Here is a 7,939-nt window from a genome sequence, read left to right as displayed (position 1 = left end):
CAACAACCCCTGACATAACATCAGCCTAATTAGCATCAAATGGTATTTAGTTTAATACAACAAAATTCCGGTCTTTTTGTGTTTCCCTGTAAGATTGTAAACCAATGGAGAGTCGATCCAACCAGCGGGTCAGAATCAGGAAAAGTCACAGGTAACATTGCAGATTTCTTTAGAGGACAACCAGAACAGGAAAAGTGACATTTAAACTGTTCCTTTGTCTGAATGTATTTTATTGTAAAGCTATAGGAAGGATTAATTACAAGATATCACTTCTTTGATTTGCTCAGCAAAAATAAAATACCACTTTTTTTTTTTCAAAGTCAAACATGCGAATGCATATCAAAAAACAGATGAGGTGTAATACAAACACTTCACACCACGTCTTCTCCTGGAATTAAAATACTAATAAAAAAAGCTCAAAAGACACAATATGATTAAAGAAATCAAGAGAAATATATATANTTTGTCTGCAGGGCACAGCCTGGACAGACAGGTAGGACTTAAAAGAAAAAAGCAAAAAAGCTGGCAGATGATTGGATGGGGGACACTAGCGCCCAAATCTGACTCGTCACTCCTACGTTTAATAAAGCCTACAGTAATTTTTTTTAAGACGATATAATCCTACAGGTTCACAGTCAGAATTCCTTCATGTGGTTTGAATATATAGATATATATTTTTTTCTTCCGCTTGTTTTTTTTTTTAAAAAACCTACATTAGCATGTACATAAAACTGTACAAAAAACAAGGCGTCACTAGCATTGTTCCTATATAAATATAACCAACCAACAGTTAGGGCTACAAACATGGACTTCCAGTAAAGACAAATGTGATTGGGCAGCTCTGCCCCACTCTTTTCTTTATGTAAGTAAAATAACATCAAATAAAAAAAAATGTCTTTATCCACTGAAGTACAGATGCTTTTAAACGCTAATATTGATTTTTTTTCTCCATTAAATCATAGGAAATCAGTAATCATAGTTGAAGAATCAGAAGTGCACGTGTGTCTTTGTATACCCTTGTATCCAGACATAGGTACTGAGTCAGTGGTCAACAGTACCTTCTTGTTTTTTTTTTTTTTTCATAATGTCTTTACAAACAAAAAATATTTCGTTGTAGTATCTCCAAATTTAGTAATAATTACAAACTAATTATAAACTCTATCGAAATAAATCCTTACACAGTCAAGAAATTTGTACAGAGACAGTTGTAAAAACTTTATGGAATTTTGTGTAAAATGATTTTAATGACCATAAAATAATTTTTAAAAAATCCAAATTTTGCCTTATTTGTTACCTGCCTTATTCATTTCACCAATATAATTTTACCTAATATTACAAATATAGAAAATGAAGAAATCATATTTCCTTTTTAATTTATATAATTAGATTACAAATTTTCAAAATGTTCCTATTTCCCTCTAGTGGGGGTATCTAGAGTACCTGTATTTCATTTTTTAATACCTTCTAATTTCCACGATAATTGTTAGACCTAACTGGACTTTTGTTGCTTCTCACAGCAGCGTACACCTGCTCAGAAGACATTATTTAACTGCTGCAACGAACATTTGTATTTAAACAGCAAATCTGGAGCAGAGCTGAGTCACATTGCTTAAAAGAAACTGAAAACAATAACTATGAAGTCAATTATTTATAAAGTTGGCTTGGTTCATGCTCAGCTGGAGCCCCCAGCCTCAGTATAGTACACAACTCCCAAAACAACAAACTTTGTCACATAATTTGTGTGGGAACAAATCTGTCATTTTCATGTTGCTGGAGTTTCAGAGGGATTAAGTTCAAGTCAAAGAGGAAAACAAAAAAGCCTCAGGTTGGCTCATGTTTTTTTTCTGTGGATTAATGTTCAGAAAGAAAAGTTTGAATCCTTCAGAATGTAATGTATCATCAGTGTTATATAAATAGCATTTACTCTCCAAATTTTACACCAGTTTCAGTCCATGATCCAATAAGAGGTAACAAAGTTATCGATCATTTAGGAATACCTGGTGTGTGTAAAGCCCCTTGAATTTTCTGACTTTTATGCATTAACAAGTGTAGATCATGTTCTGTTAGTAAATACAATGAAAGGAAATGTCATTTAAAGCAGATATTTTTAAAAATTTGTAAAGAGCAGTATGCATCTTAAAATGTGTTTTACTGTATAAGGAAACAGTTTTCTGTTATGGATATTTACTTCATTTAACATTTTTTACTTGGGGCTCCTTTAATTGTGTTAGTCAGTAGAGGGCAGCACTGTGAGAAATAAAAAAAAGAAGAAAAAAAAAACATTGTAGACAATGAGAAGTTAGTGTGGTTGGTTACAGAGTAAATTAAATAATTAAATTAAATAAAAAAGACACATAATTGTCCGAAATATACAAGGCAAATCGTTAAAATACCAACACAGTTAAGACAACACTCAAATATTAGTCGGCAGATTAACCAGTCAGCAGTGAACTGGGTGCTATGGCTTCATTAGGCAGATTATTAGTTTAGCTTGTTAAGTGTTTGTAAACCAACGTGTTTTAGTGCTTAATCTCTTAATGCTTACATTCACAGGTTGGTTGCAAATGTTGTATCTGACCTGTAATGATAGAGTGAATACATCTACAAAAAATTGATAATATGTAAACAACCTGTTTTAGGGCAATGACGTTTTGGTCATCCATAATGAGAAGTCAGTGTGTTTTTCCATAGGGAGTTGAAAATCATGTCATAACTTCTTAATTGGATGTGAATACAATATTACATGTGACAAAGCTTTGTGTCCTGCCAGACATGTATGTAAACAGGGATGCAGTCTTCGACTTCCAAAAAATCAAGTATTGTTTTGTAGCCTTGGGAGGTATGACCAGTGCTATTTTAATCCATAAAACCACCAAGAATACAAATGTGGTCTGTATTACAGTAATTAGTCAGAAACAAAAAAACATATGCTATGGTAAACTGCTATGGTAACAGTTTGCAGTATTTGCCTTTCCTACCATAAAATTGAAAAAAAAAAAAAAAAGACAATGAGAAGGATAAGAAATAACCGATTTCAAACCCAAATTAGCCTTTGGAAACTTGACCCTTTACATTTTACACCTGACATAATATAATATTATTATCTTTAAATAGAAACTGATAGCTGGGACAAAACTCAACAGAAGCCGTGTATGTACGATGTTTCAAACATCTTCCCAATTGTTACTAAACTGTATCCCAAAAGAAGAGAAATGTCAAATGCCAACACAACCTTAACTGTGGGCTGTACAATGGAGTTTCTATCTTTTTCTACTTTTTTTGACGTAAAAGAAATAATGTCAACGCACAGAAAAAAAAAAGCCACAGACGCACACACCAACCCAGACACTAAAGAAATTTGCTAGTGTTTGCTTTTCGCTCACAGTTTTTACTGCAAAGCTAACGGTCTCTAAAGGTTAGGAGGAGGTCACCAGAGGTCACTTTTCTTCTTCTGAGGTTAATTGGTGCCAAAGAGTGGAGGTTAAACTGTCACTGCATCTCCTCCCGCTCCATGAACTTCTCCATCTTTACCTTACACAGCACAAATCCCCTGCAGACGCTGGAGGGGGGCAGTGAACAGACATCATAAAAAAATGACTTGTTTACAGTGGAACGGTGAAGCATGGCAAAGAGAGGAGGAGGAGCAGGAGAAGGAAGAAGGAGTGGATGTGGACCTCTATGTTGGGCCTGTAAATAATCACTGAGCTACAGCATTAAATCAGCAGAGGAAGACGGGGAGTGTGGCAGAAGCAGCAGCAAAGGTGGGCTCTAAATCTCTGTCACCTGGAGAGTTGAATGAGGCTTGATTTATGTGAAAAGAAATCCAGTGTGTGTTTGAGTGTGGGTACGTGCGTGTGTGTGTGCAAACAACACACAATGCATCAACACTATTCATCCTTCAGGTGATTTGATCATAAATCAAAGCACCTGAAGGATGAATTGCATTTCTCGTTGATATAAAAAACAAATGTATGTACAATTAAGAATAATTATGTGTTTTATGATGTACTGTCAATGAAAAAAAGAAAAAAAAAAGAAAGAAAAAACACTGTGTTACGATGCTTCACTTTTCTGAGTTCCAGTGGCTGCTGTTACCTTGGCTAAAGCTGTGCTAACCACATCATTAACATACTGTAGTACATGGTGTCAAAAGTCCAAGTCATGGAAACAAGTCCAAGTCATGGAAACAATAGCACAAGCAGCAAAGTCCAAGTCATGGAAACAATAGCACATATAAATATAACTCTGCATTAGCAAACCCCACCCATTGTACCAAAAGTACAATGTTGTGAACTGGTTAGTTACTAGTCAAAGATGTTGTCTCCAGACATCTTGCTACGTTTTAAACTTGATGCAGGAAAAGAAGAATCTCTATGCTAGCTCACCTCCACTGCTACAAATTAGCACCAATAATGTGTGGAGACCCTGGGTCGTAATTAGCGGTCCTTTCCGGTGTGCTGTGTGTGTGGAGTGGGTGATGTGTGAGTGGACCTGAAGCCCGTAATAATCATTCCTTCCTGTGAACGCCGCAGGATGAGCCGCATTCGCCTCCTGCTGCTGTACGCCGCTAACAGGGTTTAAGAAACACTTCTGCTTAACGGTGAGCTGCTCAAGGCCTCACACTGAGGGGTAAAAAGGTAAACATTACCTAGAGATAGCTCTCCTTTTTGGATGGGAAAATAAAGTAACAAACAGCAGGGAAGCTCCTCTCTGGAGGCGACACAAGCAACACAAACCCAGCTCCAGAGCTGTGATGTGTAGACATGTAGGCCTATTTATACTTGTATCTCTCAATTTGTCTGTGATGACAAAATCAAACTGGCTAATTGCTTGTAATTCTTTCTCATAATTGGGAAAATCCTTTATAAAGTCACATGTCATAACTATATTCTGAGGTCATTTTGCTCACCAGTTTAGCTGCGGGTCAGTCAGGAATCTAAAATGCTGCTGTTTTATATTTTTCTATCATATCTTTTTTTAAGTTAGAAAAAAAATTAGTAGTTAAGTTTAAAAAGGTCTGTTAGGCAACTGGACGTGAATTTTCTAAAAGAAGACATTTCACCTCTAATCCAAGAGGCTTCTTTAGTTCTTCTTGGATTAGAGGTGAAACGTCTTCTTTTAGAAAATTCACGTCCAGTTGCCTAACAGCACTTTTTTAAATTCCATGACCTGGATGACTGAGAATCTTCATAGACATGTTAGTACTTAAGTTAAAGTTAAAATAAAATCATGAGTTACTTCTGTTTGTGTTTTTTTGTTTGTTTTGTTTTTGCCAGTAGTTAATTACTGTGGGCACCATAGTTGGTGGATGCCAAATTTCGATGTAAAAGAACAAAATCAGTAAATTAGACCCTAGTTATTTGTCATATAATAATATGTGCAGTTACCAACCACAATATAAAATAAATCAAATGATTTATCTCAGTTATTCTGGTGACCTCTTCCTCCTTCTGAAAAAAAAACAAAAAAAAAAAAAAACAACTTTGACACCTGATAATCAGTTTCAGGGTGTAGTGACCTGGAACTGTCTAACTCAATCATTACCAAAAATGACCATATACCCTGGCCTTTGGCTCCTTCTGTTGAGTTCTGGTCCATTTGTCCAAATTCACAGTTCCTGCCAAAGATCAAGGCTTTAATGACACTGAGTTAAGCCATCTGAGACCAAAGGTGTTTTCCGAATAAAGGCTTTACAAAAACAAAATAGCAATGTATGAGCAATAAGAGGCTGCATCCTGGTTTAAACAATTAAATATATAAAGAATTTAAAAATGAAATGGCTCCACATGACGTTTTCTCTAGATTTCCAGGCTGTAACCAAATTGTCTGGTGGCAACATTGTTGCAAATGTTACAGAGCACATTGAACGCTTACATAGTGTATCTGGACAGTGTCTAATTCATCAACATAAGATATTATTCAAACTATATACTACATTAAGTGTTATGTATAGTATGTGTGAAAAATGAAAGAACTCCCTAATTGTTTTCTCTTTAAGGGTTTAAGATTTTTTAAACCCTACCTATAATTGAACCCTATTCTTCATATGAACACCCAAACAGTAAGCTGTAGATTCCTGCTTCACAGAGAATAACCCCTTAGTTTAGAGCCACACCCACCAACTCTCTAATCTTTATCACTTTCCTTCTAATGGATGACTCGTGTATAAATACTGTATCTGTGCTCAGTGCGCCATCCACTGGTCAATAACACAACATAGATTTCATGAAACTCTGGTTAAACTTGTGAAAGGTATCTTCAACTTTATTTTTGCCTTGTTCTGAGGGACAAAAATTGTTTGATCATCTTCTCTGAGGATTAATTTAACGGACACAAACATTCACGTTGAGTTTTCATTTCACGGCACACTGCTGACAACAGCGTAAATAATAGAATCGGTTCTTGTATTTCGATCCACTCAGACTTCTCTCTGGTTTTGAATAAATTGGTGTTGCTGCAGCTTGATGATAATATTTACCCACGCATGAACCCAAAGTCAAGTGGTTGTGGAGAGAGTAAGAGAGAGAGAGAGTAAGAGAGAGAGAACAAAAAACTATAAAAAAAAAAGGAATTATATTAAAAGTGTTTTATAACTCGGCACCGTTGGTGATGCGCAAGAGTCCAGATTCCTGCAATGTGACAAAAAGCCACACTGTCTCTCCGGTTTTCTTGTATACATGACATTTTCAGTCCATCATCCTGATATTAAATGAAGGTCAGCGGACCACGCTATAGCTGTAGCATCAGAGCCACAGCAGCTTCTTCTGTCACTATCCAAATTATTTACAGTTCTGTACATTGAGTACAAGACCTCACTACAACAAAACAAAAGAGAATATCACTTAAAAGGTTTTCAACATTGACTCTGACAGGTAGGGCAGCTGCTCTTTACTCCTGGAAATGTCTCAACATTGTTTCTGATGAAACAGGAGCTTGACTGATTTGATGCAGCCAGGCAGAAAGACAAAAAAAAAAAAACATGTTTCATGTGGAGTCAAAAAATTAATCAAAACCTGAAAAAAATCAAGGAGGATAGATAGCATTAAACAGTATATTTAGGTAGGATTTACAAGAAATATTCTCCTCTTCTCTGCTTAGAAGTTATTTTTCTTTTGCTTGTTTTTATTTTATTTTAAATTTTTTTACTGATCCAACAACGCAACAAAGTCTAAAGCGACGCACAAAAAAAACCAAACTCAAATACATGAGTAAATAGTTTCCCATAAATTATCACGACGATGTGGTGTAGTTTACATTCCTTCAGCGGCCGCGGGAGCCACGTGGTTTTCTTCTGTTTATTTTAATTAATTCTATCTTACATTTGATTGGTTTTAAGAGAATTAGACATGGTGATGGTCAGGTGGCGATGGGCGGCATCTAAAGCTTGAATAGTGTTGGTGCCATTATAAAAAAGGAAAAAGAGAGGACAGTCGCTCTGTGCAGTGGCACAGCGAACAATAGGCACGAGGGGAGGCAACACTGACGGGTGGGGTGGGGCGGGGGATTGGGTGGTCGGACGGGCGTTGTGGCGAGCAGCAATGAGTAGTGGGACACGGTGTAGTGTTGTTAGGTGGTGTTAGAGGCCCTAAGGTGGAAGGTGACACCCTCACAGGTAGATCTCTCTCTTGGAGGTCTGGCCAGTTGGGGTGGTGGCTGAGTGGTACTCTGCTGCCTGGCTCAGTGGTATTTCCTCCAGCCCACAGTCTTTCACCGATGAGTCACCGACCCCAGGATAGGCACTGCTGTAGGGTGTCATGAAACGCATATTAGCCACTTTGGAACTAGCGCTGTTGCTACCTGTGCCACGCTCCTCGGTCGCCAGCGGCTTGGGACTGCCATTCGCCATCAGGTGCTCCTGCCCATCCATCTCCTGGTAAGGCACGAATGTAGAGAGCTTGGGGGCATTCTTGGGCACCTTGCGGGTGGGGGAAGGCTGACC

Source organism: Cynoglossus semilaevis, chromosome 15, assembly GCF_000523025.1.
Source record: "Cynoglossus semilaevis isolate Cse_v1.0 chromosome 15, Cse_v1.0, whole genome shotgun sequence".
Taxonomy (NCBI): domain Eukaryota; kingdom Metazoa; phylum Chordata; class Actinopteri; order Pleuronectiformes; family Cynoglossidae; genus Cynoglossus; species Cynoglossus semilaevis.
This window is presented reverse-complemented; position numbering follows the sequence as displayed.